This window comes from Oncorhynchus tshawytscha, linkage group LG25 (genome assembly GCF_018296145.1).
Source record: "Oncorhynchus tshawytscha isolate Ot180627B linkage group LG25, Otsh_v2.0, whole genome shotgun sequence".
Classification (NCBI taxonomy): domain Eukaryota; kingdom Metazoa; phylum Chordata; class Actinopteri; order Salmoniformes; family Salmonidae; genus Oncorhynchus; species Oncorhynchus tshawytscha.
The window spans coordinates 4,225,990-4,243,534 of NC_056453.1; positions in this window are offsets into that span (position 1 = coordinate 4,225,990).

Consider the following 17,545-nt stretch of genomic DNA (forward strand, 5'->3'; position numbering starts at 1 on the left):
GACGGGCGGCACTGGCATCTCCTGGCAGACGGGCGGCACTGGCGGCGCTGGGCAGACGGGCAGCACTGGCGGCGCTGGGCAGACGGGCGGCACTGGCGGAGCTGGGCAGACGGGCGGCACTGGCGGAGCTGGGCAGACGGGCGGCACTGGCGGCGCTGGGCAGACGGGCGGCACTGGCGGCGCTGGGCAGACGGGCGGCACTGGCGGCGCTGGGCAGACGGGTGGCTCAGGCGTCGCCGGAGAGGAGGAAGGCTCTGGTAGCGCCAGAGAGGCGGGAGACTCCGGCAGCGCCGGAGAGGAGGAAGGCTCTGGTAGCGCCGGAGAGGCGGGAGACTCCGGCAGCGCTGGAGAGGAGGGAGCCCCTGTAAGGATGGACCGGAGAGACAGCCTGGTACGGGGGGCTGCCACCGGAGGACTGGTGCGTGGAGGTGGTGACGGATAGACCGGACCGTGCAGGCGCACTGGAGCTCTTGAGCACCGAGCCTGCCCAACCTTACCCGGTTGAGTGGTCCCGGTCGCCCTGCCAGTGCGGCGAGGTGGAATAGCCCGCACTGGGCTATGCAGGCGAACCGGGGACACACAAGGTTGGTGCCATGTAAGCCGGCCCAAGGAGACGCACTGGAGACCAGATGCGTAGAGCCGGCTTCATGGCACTTTGCTCGATGCCCACTCTAGCCCGGCCGATACGCGGAGCTGGAATGTACCGCACCGGGCTATGCACCCGCACTGGGGACACCGTGCGCTTCACAGCATAACACGGTGAGACAGCCTGGTACGGGGGGCTGTCGACACTCGCCTGGCGGGTTGAAATATGATTGTCATGCGTTTTTTTGATGGGGTGCTGTCCTCAGATAATGTTTGGCTTTTGCCGTAAAGCATTTTTGAAATCTGACATTTTCTTCTTGTTAATCCAATTCTTTCTCAGATAGATTAACATTTCAAAGAGCTTTTGGTTACCTTTTGTAAAGTGCTTGGTGATGCCAAATGTCTTTCTGACATGCTCAAATCAAGCTCTCTTGACCTAGCAAGGGCTGTGGATCTAGTAGGTGCCCTTACAGACACATTACAGGACTAAAGAAGTGAGGGTTACTTTGGAGAACTATGGAAAGAGGTTGAAGAGATTGCAGAGCACTGCAATAACCAACAAACAGTGTGTAAAAGACAGCCGAAAACAAGCTTAAGATTTCACGACGCATTGATGATGAGCACTCTAGGACAGAAAAATAGTGACCAAAATTATGGTGAGAGCTTCCAAAAAGCTATCTTTTATCAGGTGCTTGACAGTCTCACAGCTGAGCTGCAGAGGCATTTTTCAAAGTATTGGGAGATATTGGGAGATATTGCAAGGGGTCCAGTCTCTCAACCCAAATAGAACAACATTCTTGAATGAGGAGCCTCTGTTTGCCTTTGCTCAGAACTTTGAGTCAGATTCAAACATGAGGTTCATCAAACCAGGCGGCTTCTTGATAGGAGAGAGAAAAATGGAAGGGACAGACCGTCTACTCTCCCTGACTTTGTTGTGTTTCTAGAACCTTATAAAGAGATATTCCATGAGCTACTTCGACATTGTGAGATTTCAGTTGTTACACCAGTCAGCAGTGCTTCTTGCAAGAGTAGCTTCTCAGCTTTAAAACCGATTAAAACATACATTAGGACAACAATGGTTGATGACAGGTTAAATCACCTCTGAATTCAGTGTTGAGTCAAGGAGGGCACGCTCCCTCAACATGGATGAGTTTGTGAAACATTTTGGCAGTTCTCACCAGAACCACAGAATTATGCTGTTTTAAATCTACCTAGGATAATCTGGCACTTAGGTGGTCCCTCTGGTCATGATTAACACCTGCACTGTGTACTAGCTAGAACACTGACATTCTAAAATGATAAATCCAAAGGGTACCATGTCACACAGATTTAATTTGGTCTTGATTAGGCTAATTCCAAAACACTTCTTTGCTATTAGTTAACATAATATGTATGAGCATAAATTTGATACTGTACGTTTGTAATATTGATGGGCACCAGCATTTTTTTTTTCCCAAGTCCATTTCTGCTTGATACCTGATGTCAAATTGCTGTGTTTTTGTAATTTATGTGACATGCAAATGCTATCTTATCTCCTTGGTGCTTGCGCTTTATTTTCTGAAAATATGGATGTTCAACACACTTATAGACCCAGATTATATATTCATGAAAACAGAGTCTCTCCAGTATGTGAGTACAGTACTGTGTGTGTGTGTGTGTGTGTGTGAGAGAGAGAGAAAGAAATTGAGCTGCAGTTCCGAGGTAGAGACACTGACTATTTAAAGTATGTTTATGAATTCTAGTGAAGTAACCCTTTTGGACCACATTATCTGCCACATTGAAGAACTCCGGGTTAAGTTCATTTTCTAATCAGCAATCATAGGATTCATTCAGGCTCCTTAGATGCCAGGTTAGGGTTACATACACATTTTCTGTCATTGTCTATGGACCCCCTGAAGTAGCCTTGGCCACCCCCTGGCCTCCCCATGTATAAAACTCTAGTTCTGCCACTGCACCTGTACTGGCTATCTCAGAGACTCAGAGATGGGGGGGCGTTTCTTGCCCTGGTGGCTGAGAGAGAGGGTGTGAGGGGAAGTCTTTGTATCATGAGAGAGAGAGAGAGACAGAGAGAGACTTGCTCTTGCTCTAGTCCTTCTCAACATGAGATCCTGATATATTTCATATTTCTTTGTTTTTAGAATGAGATAAACACTCTAATCGAAAAATAATTCCAGACAAGAAGGGATGAACAACAACTCTGTTCATTCAGAATAGGAAAAAAAGTAACTTTGCGCCTCAAGTTAAGAAGTTTTGACTCTAGCTAGCTAGCTACACAACAAAGACCTAGCCAGCAGACTAACGAGCTAGAACAAACCTAGTAAGGGGAGTTAATACAACTACATCAAACGACCAAACTGAGTGAGTAAACTCCTCCTCAGCGCAGATTCCATTCTCTACCCTCCAGAGGCCAAAAATGACACAACGAGGAAAGCTTTTAAACAGAAACTACTAAAGGGGAGACCAGAAACCCTTTTCACAGACCTCTACAAAAACGGTGACGTGAGTAATCTCATCTTCCTCACTGACCAGCCAAATGCATGGCGCTCAGCAGTCTGCTCTCACTACCCATCCATAAAGAAAGAGGGAATCTGTAATGGGTGAAAGCTGAAAGTCAAAGAGACAGATGACCCTGACAGCACCATGATAACAATCAACCTCTACAAGACTGGGACTGTCATGGTGCAAGGTAACATTAGGCTGTTTGAAACAGACTGCTGAAACAGAAGGAGAGAGCAGAGAGAGAGAAGGACACCACCAGTGACATGCCCTCCCACAAGACAAACTCCACCAGCACCATCCTCACCCCTACTCTCCCCACCCAAAAAGGCACATCCAGCACCTCTCTTCCCACCATAGTGGAGGACACGCCCCAGGAGGAGAGCGACCCCCTCAGTGCAGAGCAGGCTCAGGCCCTCCTCACCACCATGGCTGCCATGGGGGATGAGTTCACCAAACTGGAGGGGGAGGTGGTCCTGCTGAGGGAGAGCATGAGCAAACAGCAACCAGACAACCACACCTTAGAGGAGCTCCTAACCAAGGTGCGGACAGAGCAGGACACCAGACTTGCAACACAGCTGAAAGAGGTTCAGCAAGAGAGAGACGGACTCAAGAGAGAGTTGGCTGATCTAACAAAGGAGGTGAGAGAGCTCCAAAAAGACAGGCAGAACAGTAATAACAATCTGACCACACTAAGAGAGGAGCTGCAGGAGAGAAAGAGAACAGAGGACAGGCTGCAGGAGAGACAGAGAACAGAGAACAGGCTGCAGGAGAGACAGAGAACAGAGGACAGGCTGCTGCAGGAGAGACAGAGGACAGAGGACAGGCTGCAGGAGAGAAAGAGAACAGAGGACAGGCTACAGGAGCAGCTAGATCACCACTCTATGACCTGCCCTCACACAGCAGAGTCGCCCAGCTCAACCAGCCAGGCTTCCCAGCGCTGCCTGCTGCACCCCTCCTCCCCAACCCACAGAACAGCCTCCCACTGACAGCGGCACCGGCATAGACCAGCCACACACCAGCTCCAACACCCACCAGCCCCCACTCTACCCCCTCCAGTCCAGAAGAAACCCTGGCTGACATCGTCCTGTTGATGGACTCAAATGGGAAGTTTGTTCAGGAGAATAAACTTTTCCCTAGACACAAAACGAGAAAGGTGTGGTGCCCAACAACACAGAGTGCCATGGAGCTACTCGATAAGGCCCATCTCGGGTCGCCAAGCCACGTAATCATACATACCGGAAGCAATGAACTGCGTGCTCAGCAGGAGAGGGTGGCGACTTCACTACGGGGAGTGATTGAGAAGGCCTCTGCAATCTTCCCCAACTCAAGAATCGTGGTGTCAACCCTTCTACAGAGGAAGGTCTTCCACCCTGCCACAATCCAAAGAATAAATGCCAGCCTCTCCCGGGACGGTGCGAGGGTCATGGTAAGATGAGCACAAGAACTCCACCATCCTCACACTACACCCACCCAAGTGGCATGACACAAATTCTATCTTAAATGATAAACAAATTACATTTGCATAATAAGAGTTAACTTTAATTGAAAAATCTTATTTTAATAGTTCTTGTTGGATTGTGTGTTTGTCTCATTTTTGAAGGTAAAGAAAAATTTAAAAAAGTTATGAAATCTTTTTACGTTGCATGTTGGAATTTACAAGGGTTGAAGTCCTCTGCTTTTGGACTAAAGAGCAGAAACCCAGACTTCCTGAAAGAAATTGATGATGTTGACATTGTAGTACTACAGGAAACATGGTGCAGAGGTGATGTTTCCACTGGCTGTCCACTATGTTATAGGGAGATAATCATACCATCCACTAAATTAAAAGGAATCAAACAGGGCAGAGACTCAGGGGGAATGCTAATATGGTATGAATCTGAACTAATTAATTCAATCGAATTGAACAAAACAGGTGAATTCTTTATATGGGTAAAAATCAACAAGGAGGCTATCTTGACAGATAAAAACGTCTTCCTCTGTGCCACATACATTCCACCCTCAGAGTCACCCTACTTCAATGAAGAGAGTTTCTCCATTCTAGAGGGGGAAATTAGTCACTTTCAGGCCCAAGGCAACGTACTGGTCTGTGGAGACCTGAATGCTAGAACAGCAGAAGAACAAGACACTATTAACAGTCATGGGGATAAACACCTACCAGGAAGCAACAACCTTTCCCTCCCCACATACCCCCATAGAAACAACTATGACAAAGTGAAAAACAAAAACGGAGTACAGCTCGTGAAGCTCTGTCGAACACTGGGTCTGTACATGGTCAATGGTAGGCTGAGAGGGGACTCTTTTGGTAGGTACACCTACAGCTCATCCCTTGGCAGCAGCACTGTAGACTACTTCCTCACCGACCTAAACCCAGAGTCTCTCAGAGCCTTCACAGTCAGCCCACTAACACCTCTCTCAGACCACAGTAAAATCACAGTGTATCTGAGAAGAGCAGAACCCAACGATGAAGCATCACGGCCCAATAAATTACATGGTACAAAACAGGCCTATAGATGGAGTGCAAACAGTACAGACATCTACCAAAAAAGCTATTAGTAGCCAAAAAATACAATCTCTTCTGGACAACTTTTTAGCCTTAAATTCTCCTACAGAAATGAAGGTGTACATTTGGCTGTTTGGAACATAAACTTTATATTTGACAAATTAGCCTCCTCGGCTAATTTAAAGAAGCATAAGAGCAAACCAGAAATAACAGACAATGAAAAATGGTTTGATAATGATTACAAAAATCTAAGATAGTCATTGAGAAATATATCTAATCAAAAACACAGAGAACCAGACAACAAAAATATACGCCTTCAATATGGGGAAACACTGAAGCAATACAAACACACCCTAAGAACAAAAAAGGAACAGCACATTAGAAATCAGCTGGATGGAATTGAGGAATCCATAGAATCAAACCACTTCTGGGAGAATTGGAATAAATTAAACAAACCTCATCATGAGGAATTGGCTATCCAAAATGGGGATATGTGGAGAAATCACTTTGCAAACCTCTACAGCAATATAACAAAGAGCCCAGAACAAAAAGATATAGAAGAAAAATTACAAATCCTTGAATCAGCAGTCAAAGACTATCAGAATCCTGTGGATACCCCAATTACAGAATAAGAATTATTGGAAAAACTATGCACTCTCCAACCCAAAAAGGCATGTGGTGCTGATGGTATTTTAAATTAAATTATCAAATATATAGACCGCAAATTCAAATTGGCTATACTCAAACTCTTCAACAATATCCTCACTTCAGGTATTTTCCCCGATATTTGGAACCAGGGATTGATCACACCAATCTATAAAAATGGAGACAAATTTGACCCAAATAATTACAGAGGAATTTGCGTTAACAGCAACTTGGGGAAAATTCTCTGCAGTATTATAAATAGCAGACTACATCATTTCCTTGACGAACACAACGTCCTGAGCAGAAGCCAGATTGGATTTCAAAAAAATTATCGTGAATTGGCAAAAACATTAGAAGAATCGGCAGCACCTGGTATCACCCTACACAACACTGAAATCAAGCGTCTGCTGTACGCAGATGACCTGGTGCTGCTGTCTCCCACTAAAGAGGGGTTACAGCAGCGCCTAGATCATCTAGGTGACCTAAACTGGGACGTGCATAACACCCCGGCCACCCTATAATCTAAGCTTGATGCCCTCAATCTCACACAAATTATCAATGAACCCACCAGGTACAACCCCAAATCAGTAAACACGGGCACCCTCATAGATATCATCCTAACTCACTCGCCCTCCAAATACACCTCTGCTGTTTTCAATCAAGATCTCAGCGATCACTGCCTCATTGCCTGCATCCGTAATGGGTCTGCGACCAAACGACCACTCCTCATCACTGTCAAACGCTCCCTGAAACACTTCTGCGCAGATGACACCATTCTGTATGCTTCTGGCCCCTCCTTGGACACTGTGTTAACTAACCTCCAGACAAGCTTCAATGCCATACAACTCTCCTTCCGTGGCCTCCAACTGCTCTTAAACGCAAGTAAAACTAAATGCATGCTATTCAATCGATCACTGCCCGCACCTGCTCGCCCATCCAGCATCACTACTCTGGACGGCTCTGACTTAGAATACATGGACAACTACAAATGCCTGGGTGTCTGGTTAGACTGTAAACTCTCCTTCCAGACTCACATTAAGCATCTCCAATCCAAAATTAAATCTAGAATTGGCTTCCTATATCGCAACAAAGCATCCTTCACTCATGCTGCAAAACATACCCTTGGAAAACTGACCATCCTACCGATACTCGACTTCGGTGATGTCATCTATAAAATAGCCTCCAACACTCTACTCAACAAACTGGATGCAGTCTATCACAGTGCCATTCGTTTTGTCACCAAAGGCCCATACACTACCCACCATTGCGACCTGTAGGCTCTCGCTGGTTGGCCCTCGCTTCATACTCGTCGCCAAACCCACTGGCTACAGGTTATCTTCAAGTCTCTGCTAGGTAAAGCCCCGCCTTATCTCAGCTCACTGGTCACCATAGCAGCACCCACTTGTAGCACTCGCTCCAGCAGGAATATCTCACTGGTCACCCCCAAAGCCAATTCCTCCTTTGGTCATCTTTCCTTCCAGTTCTCTGCTGCCCATGACTGGAATGAATTCCAAAAATCTCTGTAGCTGGAGACTCACATCTCCCTCACTAGCTTTAAGCACCAGCTGTCAGAGCAGCTCACAGATCACTGCACCTGTACATAGCCCATCTGTAAACAGCCCATATATCTAAATCAAATCAAATCAAATTTATTTATATAGCCCTTCGTACATCAGCTGATATCTCAAAGTGCTGTACAGAAACCAGGACACCCCCGGACAGGGCCAAACAGGAAGGATATAACCCCACCCACTTTGCCAAAGCACAGCCCCCAAACCACTAGAGGGATATCTTCAACCACCAACTTACCATCCTGAGACAAGGCTGAGTATAGCCCACAAAGATCTCTGCCATGGCACAACCCAAGGGGGGGGGCGCCAACCCAGACAGGATGACCACATCATTGAATCAACCCACTCAGGTGACGCACCCCTCCCAGGGACGGCATGAGAGAGCCCCAGTAAGCCAGTGACTCAGCCCCTGTAATAGGGTTAGAGGCAGAGAATCCCAGTGGAAAGAGGGGAACCGGCCAGGCAGAGACAGCAAGGGCGGTTCGTTGCTCCAGAGCCTTTCCGTTCACCTTCCCACTCCTGGGCCAGACTACACTCAATCATATGACCCACTGAAGAGATAAGTCTTCAGTAAAGACTTAAAGGTTGAGACCGAGTTTGCGTCTCTGACATGGGTAGGCAGACCGTTCCATAAAAATTGAGCTCTATAGGAGAAAGCCCTGCCTCCAGCTGTTTGCTTAGAAATTCTAGGGACAATTAGGAGGCCTGCGTCTTGTGACCGTAGCGTACATGTAGGTATGTACGGCAGGACCAAATCAGAGAGATAGGTAGGAGCAAGCCCATGTAATGCTTTATAGGTTAGCAGTAAAACCTTGAAATCAGCCCTTGCTTTGACAGGAAGCCAGTGTAGAGAGGCTAGCACTGGAGTAATATGATCAAATTTTTTGGTTCTAGTCAGGATTCTAGCAGCCGTATTTAGCACCAACTGAAGTTTATTTAGTGATTTATCCGGGTAGCCGGAAAGTAGAGCATTGCAGTAGTCTAACCTAGAAGTGACAAAAGCATGGATTAATTTTTCTCCATCATTTTTGGACAGAAAGTTTCTGATTTTTGCAATGTTACGTAGATGGAAAAAAGCTGTCATTGAAATGGTCTTAATATGTTCTTCAAAAGAGAGATCAGGGTCCAGAGTATCTACCTACCTCATCCCCATAATGGTATTTATTTATTTTCCTCCTTTGCACCCCAGTATCTCAACCTGCACATTCATCTTCTGCCGATCTACCATTCCAGTGTTTAATTGCTATATTGTAATTACTTCGCCACCATGGCCTATTTATTTCCTTAACTTACCTCATTTGCACTAACTGTATATAGACTTTTAGTTTTCTTTCGTTCTACTGTATTATTGACTGTATGTTTTGTTTATTCCATGTGTAACTCTGTGTTGTTGTATGTGTCGAATTGCTACGCTTTATCTTGGCCAGGTTGCAGTTGCAAATGAGAACTTGTTCTTAACTAGCCTACCTGGTTAAATAAAGGTAAAATAAAAAAATAAAATAAAAATCTCCACAGGTTCTGTCAGACCTGGGCTCTGACCGTTAACCTAAAAATAAACAAATATAATGATATTACAAAAAAGGTCCAGAAATAAGGATGACAAATATAAATATAAATTGGATACAGTTCTATTAGAACACACCAAAAACTACACATATCTAGGACTAAATATCAGCAACACAGGTAGCTTTCACATGGCTGTGAAGGAGCTGAGAGACAAAGCAAGAAGAGCATTCTATGCATTTAAAAGGAACATCAAAATCGAAATTCCAATTAGAATCTGGCTCAAACTTATTAAATCAGTTATAGAACCAATTGCTCTATATGGCAGTGAAGTATGGGGTCCAATCTCTAATACTGAATTTACCAAATGGGACAAACTTCCAATCAAAATACTGCATGCAGAGTTTTGCAAGACTGTATTGCAAGTGCAAAGAAAAACTCCAAATAACGCATGTAGAGCAGAATTGGGCCAAAAAAGAGCCATCAAATTTTACAACCACCTAAAAACAAGTGACCCCAAAACATTCCATCACACAGCTCTGCAATGTCAAGAGATGAAAAAAGAGAAGAGTCCCCTCAGCCAGCTGGTTCTGAGGCTCAGTTCACCAACCCAAACCAACCCCATAGAGCCTCAGGACAACACTCAGAAAATCTGGCCCAACCAATTCATCACAAAACAAAAAGAAAAATATGTCACCTATTGGAAAGACACCACAAAAAAATCTAAGTAAACTTCAATGCCTATTTGGCTCTAAACAGACAGTACGGGGGCAGACTATCTGACCACTGTGACTGATAGAAAACTGAGGAAAACATTGACTAGGAACAAATTGCAAAAATCGCTGAAGTTGGAGACTTTTATCGCTGAAGTTGGAGACTTTTATCTCCCTCACCAACTTCAAACATCTGCTATCTGAGCAGCTAACCGATCGCTGCAGCTGTACATAGTCTATCGGTAAACAGCCCACCCATTTTTACCTACCTCATCCCCATACTGTTTTTATTTATTTACTTTTCTGCTCTTTTGCACACCAATATCTCTACCTGTACATGACCATCTGATCATTTATCACTCCAGTGTTAATCTGCAAAATTTTAATTATTCGCCTACCTCCTCATGCCTTTTGCACACAATGTATATAGACTCCCCTTTTTTTCTACTGTGTTATTGACTTGTTAATTGTTTACTCCATGTGTAACTCTGTGTTGTCTGTTCACACTGCTATGCTTTATCTTGGCCAGGTCGCAGTTGCAAATGAGAACTTGTTCTCAACTAGCCTACCTGGTTAAATAAAGGTGAAATAAAAATAAAAAAATAAAAAGACTCAGTGAGCACAGTCTGGCTATAGAGACCGGTTGTCACAGACAAACCTGGCTGCCCAGAGAGGACAGGCTGTGCTCACTCTGCTCCAGGGGAGAGGTAGAGACAGAGCTGCATTTCCTATTACACTGTGACAAATACTCAGACCTAAGAGAATATTTATTTCACAAAGTTATAATTCAATACAAAGAATTTGAAACTTTTAAAGATGAATAAAAAATCTAATATTTATTGGGTGAAAAGCCAAAATGTGAAGTTTTGGCAGCCAAATATGTGTCCTCCTGCCACTGTCCTCCTGTACCTGAGGGACAGCCAGTGAAAAGTGCAAAGTAATGTCGATAATATTTCCCATCTTGTTTTGTCTTTCATACAACGTCATGTGTCTTCTCAGTCATGTTGACACTGGTCCACTACCATTGCTTTAATGTATTGTTGTTCTCATTAATATTGTTGTTGTAGTTGTTGTTAATGGTAATCCCATGTCCACTACTACTATTATTATTGCTGTTGGTCCCACCATTTATTTATATATAAATATATATATTATATATAAATATATATTTTTATTTTTCGATATGTATACTTTCACAATGTAAGTAATAATGAACTTGCCATGTCAATTTAATTTAATTGAGAGAGAGAGAGAGAGAGAGAGAGAGAGAGAGAGAGAGAGAGAGAGAGAGCTCACCAGGGTTTATTTTTCAGATTATGGAGTATTTGATGGCTTGAGATTGAATGCATGTGCTACTCTAGAATGCCAGCAGTGTTATGGGCTGGTACCTTAAGGTTCTTAAGGACACTTAACTTGAGGTTAGAAGGACACCTGCTTCATGGTAACATATTGGGGCAGCATTTCTGTACAGCCGCGAGTTTGCATCCCTGTAACCACTTCTTACACCGCAAATTCCCAGCTAGTTAAATCGTCCTTACATTCCCTTAGCCTTGCCCTCTGAATCTGACAATGTTATCCCTACCAACCCTGAGACCCTCATACCCCCTTCCAGATGTTTAGATAGCCTATTGACACAAGCAAGTCATTTCTCACAGAGATGAAGTGGTCTTATAGGTAATCAAAATCACTCCTACATGCACCCATATACCATAAAAACAAGAATACCATGAGAACATGAAGAAACACTTAACTTTGCCATTCAACCTCAATCAACCCGCCATATTGACGAAAGACCTCAACAAATGATGGTTACTCTAAGAGGTCAATCTCCCAATCTCCCCCAGCCCTCCTGGCCTGGCTCAGGCTTTAGGAATGTGTGTGTGCCAGGGTGTCATGGAGAAGTTATGTTTATTGTTTCAAGAAAGAGGTGGTGTGTGTGTGTGTGTGTGTGTGTGTGTGTGTGTGTGTGTGTGTGTGTGTGTGTGTGTGTGTGTGTGTGTGTGTGTGTGTGTGTGTGTGTGCGTGCGTGCGTGCGTGCGTGCGTGCGTGCGTGCGTGCGTGCGTGCGTGTGTGTGTGTGAAGAGGGCAGGTGTAATAACAACCAGGTGAGACGAGCTTTGTAATCCTTGTGGAATGTGACCGCTTCTCAAAAACCAGGGTTTAGAAGAAAAAGTATATACAAAAATAGAAATATAAATGAGAGAGAGTGAAATAGATGGGGACATTATTGTTTACCCCCTTTTTTTAAAGGTCACAACTACTTCACCTCTTAAAAATGCAACGGTTGTAGTGATCATTGCGATGTGAAAACAGATCTACTGAACTGAGGGCAGTGCCAAATTCACTCTTAGCAGAGGGTCCTCTGCCAGTGAATGTAGTGTTTCAACTACTATGTTTACCTAGCAGCTTTTCTTTTCATGTTTTAAAACATGTTTTTGTGTCAAATTCGGATTATTCTTGCATTGTAAATTAGCAGTTGTCAAAGAATGAACAGTAACAATATTAGGTGGAGGTATCTAACATTCAGTGCAGGCCCACTAGACTATATTAATAGTAAGCAGTCATTTTTATCGAGCAATAAGTGTACAAAAACCCCTTTCCTCAAACCGTATTCCTGTCTTTTATAAGGGCAGTCCAGTTAAAAACATGATTTCCCTATTGTTTCTACGATATTTCCTCACTATGAGGTCGAAATAACCCTGATATTGTGAAAATGACGATAATACCCTTTTTTGTGTAAGAGCTGATGTAACTTTTGGCCCACGTTACGACATCACAATGTGATCTGATTATAATAGACCAATGACTGTTCAACTGGGTTGAAAGGGGATGTGCTCTCGACCATCCTATCAGCCAATCTGGGCTGTGTATGTAAATATCTTTCGATTTGTTTCCTAACGCCAACAACAGGCTGAGCTTTTCAAGGGCCAAAAGTAGCTCAGGGAAATAAATTATAAAAATATATTTTGGAGTTATTTTAATTAAATGAACATAGACATTGATTTATTAGACATACAGTGATGATTTAAAAAGAAAATGACAAAAAATGCATGGGGGCTTTAATGACTGGTTATTATTTTACTACATTACATCCCTTTACCAATAACGCAAATCAGTGAGACATCTCAGGAGCCCAAAAAATGTGGATTCCAACCATTTCTCAGTTTCTCCTCATCTGTTCCTTTGATCCTTGTTTGTGTATACTTGCCATTATTGATGTGTATTGCTAATGCCCCGAAAACAAGAAATTATAGATGATATAATCACATGCCTACGTTGGCAGACTATTTTTACTTCTCTTCTTGACGTACTGCATGCATTTTTACATTTTTCTCCACTCATATCTTTAAAGCATGTGGCGGCAGTTAAATTACAGGGTCATCTGGTTCTCTGCCGACAGACCCAAAAAGATGGAAAGTTACAAGAGCGTGCACACACCATTTTATACCTGAGAGGTAACCTCTCCCTAAGAAGGACAGACATTTGATGGGGCCTGGGACTCCAGAGAGAGAGTAAGAGAGACTTGGAAGAAGAAAAAGGGAGAGAGAGAAAGAGAGAGATGGATAGTGAGATAGGGATTGAAAGTGATTGGCTTGGAGTGATTTTGTTTGACTTGGGGGGGCAGGGGGTGGGGAATGTATCTAAAACATTAGGTGACAGAGTAGGTCAATTCGACTGCAAAAAAGTTCCATGTTCTGCATTTCCATCCACAGTTTTAATGCGAGTAAAGTCATACATCATTTAAAAAATCACCACGGCTATGATGGAATCAAGACGTTTCTGGAAAACTGTATAAATGCCAACAATATACAGTCCTTTCGACATGGTGGGACCTTTTCCTCTCTCTGTGTGATTCATAATTTTCCTTCCATTTGCAAGAGGCTGAATGTATCTCAACGGAGAAAGCATTCAAGCGAGTGAAACGGAGCCCCCTTTGACTCTGTATGTGTAGCCCATCTATCTGATGCTGTCTGGTCAAAAAGAGTATGATATTGTTGCCGCCCGTATCATTGAATGCAAGGGAAGGCAGTGCGATTTTGGCCTTCCTTGCCAAATTTTTTTTATACAATAATAGCCAATCAGCACAGAGTTAAACTGAGTGAGCTCAACAGTTAATGGTCCTGGCGCACCAAAAAAAAGTGTCAAGAGAAGCCCATTTGGATTTGGCTTTACACCAATCACATCAGAAGCCAAAGGTCATTGAGATAATTATATTGTTGCATCTCGTTGTGTTGTTTCCTCCAGTGGCTAGCTAGCTAGCTAGCTAGCTATAATTGTCCCTTTCCAAAAATAGCCATGGATGGAGATAGGGATTTGGAGTTTTTATTTAATTCTCCATACTGGCCAATGATTATAACAGCGACTCTGATCCAACCATAAATTCATACATTTTGTCTCTGGCCTGAGAGGATGGAAGTTCAATATGTAACTACAAGTTGAAGTCAGAAGGTTACATACAGATGAGCCAAATAAATTTAAATTCAGTTTTCACAATTCCTGACATTTAATCCTAGTAAAAATTCCCTGTTTTAGGTCATTCTCCACTTTATTTTAAGAATGTGAAATGTCAGAATAATAGTAGAGGGAATGATTTATTTCAGGTTTTATTTCTTTCATCACATTCCCAGTGGGTCAGAAGTTTACATACACTCAATTAGTATTTGGTAGCATTGCTTTTAAATTGTTTAACTTGGGTCAAACATTCTGTTAGCCTTCCACAAGCTTCCCACAATACGTTGGGTGAATTTTGGTCCATTCCTCCTGACAGAGCTGGTGTAACTAAGTCAGGTTTGTAGGCCTCTTTGCTCTCACACACTTATTCAGTTCTGCCCACAAATCTTCTATAGGATGAGAACAGAGCTTTGCGATGGCCACTCCAATACCTTGACATTGTTGTCCATAAGCTATTTTCCACAACTTTGGAAGTATGCTTGGGGTCATTGTCCATTTGGAAGACCCATTTGCGACCAAGCCAGAGAGCACAGAATAACTGATGAATTTACGAAAGGTGTCAGTAAATGTCAGTAAACTCATCGGCCAGAGTTTCCAGTGTGCGCTCTGTACGCGAAACGCTCAGAATTTACCAACGGACAATCTGATAGCACAGTGGCAGTCACCAACGCTCTGGATAACATAATCACACTTTATTTGTCACGTGCCGAATACAACAGGTGTAGACCTTACAGTTAAATGCTTATTTACAAACCCTTAACCAACAGTTAACAGTTGTAAGAAAAATAAGTGTTAAGTTAAAAAAAATTAAAATAAAAGTAACACAAGTAATTAAAGAGCAGCAGTAAAATAACAGTAGTAAGGCTATATACAGGGGGTACCGGTACAGAGTCAATGTGCGGGGCACCGGGTTATTTGAGGTAATAGAGGTAATATGTACATGTAGGTAGAGTCATTAAAGTGACTATGCGTAAATAATAAACAGAGAGTAGCAGCAGCGTAAAAGAAGGGGTGGATGGGCAATGCAAATAGTTTGGGTAGCCATTTGAGTAGCTATTCAGGAGTCTTATGGCTTGGGGGTAAAAGCTGTTAGGAGCCTTTTGGACCTAGACTTGGTGCTCGCGCTTGCCATGCAGTAGCAGAGAGAACAGTCTATGACTAGGGTGGCTGGAGTCTTTGACAATTTGGCCTTCTTCTGACACCACCTGGTACAAAGGTCCTGGATGGCAGGAGGCTTGGCCCCAGTGATGTATTGGGCCGTACACACTACCCTCTGTAGGGCCTTGCGGTCGGAGGCTGAATAGTTGCCATACCAGGCAGTGATGCAACCTGTCTGGATGCTCTCGTTTATTTGGTAAATATTTTCTTAACTCTTTCTTGAAATGCATTGTTGGTTAAGGGCCTGTATGTAAGTACTTCACGTTAAGGTCTATGTGTGTTGTGTTCGGCGCATGTGACAAATAAAGTTTGATTTGACATTGTAAATAATGGTATTGGCACTGACCCTGGAACTAACCCTGTATGTGGCTTATATACTTATATATATATATATATACTTTATCATGTTCTTCTTATTTCTATTTCATTGTGTGTGTTTTTTTCAACTACTTTTTTTATATGACTACTTATATTGATTACTGCATTGATGGGAAAGAGCTTTCAAGAAAAGCATTTCACTGTACTTGTGCACATGACAATAAAACTTGAAACTTGAAAGACACACTTACATGTTACTTCTGCTGTACAAATACAAAGATCCGATTGAAAAGACGGGTTTAGACGCACAAAAGTCGCATTGTGGTCAGATTGTGTTCAGATCTGGCTGACCACTTCAGGTGGGGGTCAGGAACGTATTGTGTGCAGATTTCTCTTCAGTCTGGATGCAATCAAGCTACCATAAGTGCATATAGTAGGTGACATCATCAGCACTCTGCCCACAGCACTCCGCCCACAAGGGAGCGAGAGGCACCTTTTTTCATTTCATTTTTTCATTCTTTTTTCACATTGAAATACATTCCTAGTGTGTGAAGAAAGTGTTTGGTGACTTCATAAATCCTAGCCAGCTAGATTATTTAGAAAAACATTTGTTAGGGTTATGCTAAACTGTTTGCAATCCCTTTAGCTTTGCTAACTAGCTTACTGGCTAGTTACAGAGGTTAGCTGGGCTAGTTAGCTACACTATAGTAGTTGGCTACTGCCATCAAGTTGTTGTGTTATCATCAGACTTAGCCTGTTACACTGTTTGCAGAATGCATAAAGGCAGGTAGCCTAGTGGTAAGTAACCGAAATGTTGCTGGATTGAATCCCCAAGCTGACAAGGTAAAAATGCATCGTTCTGAACAAGGTAGTTAACCCACTGTTCCCTGGTAGGCTGTTATTGTAAATGAGAATTTCTTCTTAACTGACTTGCCTAGGTTAAAGTCGACACATTTAAATGTAGGTGCAGATGCATGACGTGTTCAGAATTACATGATCAAAATACAAAAACTGTCAAGTCTAGACACTCTCACACAAACACACATTCTCACTAGTAACAGATCAAAATGAATCTCCGTTTGTGCAATCTGCTCTAAATAAATCTTAGTGAAAGTCCTGAGTGACTTGGCCACAGTAACATTATAACATTATATTCATTACTTTATTAAACAAGAAGACTGAAGAGTATTATCCACGTGGTAAGTCAATGACTTGTTGAGCTATGCACAGTTTAGTACAGAGGCTATGACCACATCTATTGAGGTATCCATCATTTTCTTTCCTTTTGATATTTTTGGCCCATTTTGCAATGTCACTGCACACTTTATGTTCTATCTCCCAGAACCTCTACCTCCCCATCCCTTTCCTCCTCACCCCCAAATGGGGAGATGGTGGGCAGCCAGACTCATTAAATGCATCTTCAGACCTGTAAAGAGCCTTAAGAGAGGCACATCTGAGCTCATAAAAACCCTGGTTGGAAAGGGCCCATGCAGCTGGCTCTGTCTGCAGCCACTGGCCTTTTGCCGTCCTCTACCGGTTACCCTACTGCCCCCCTCCCCACGGTTACCTTTCCCCCATCTCACTCCCCTCTCTCCCCTCAG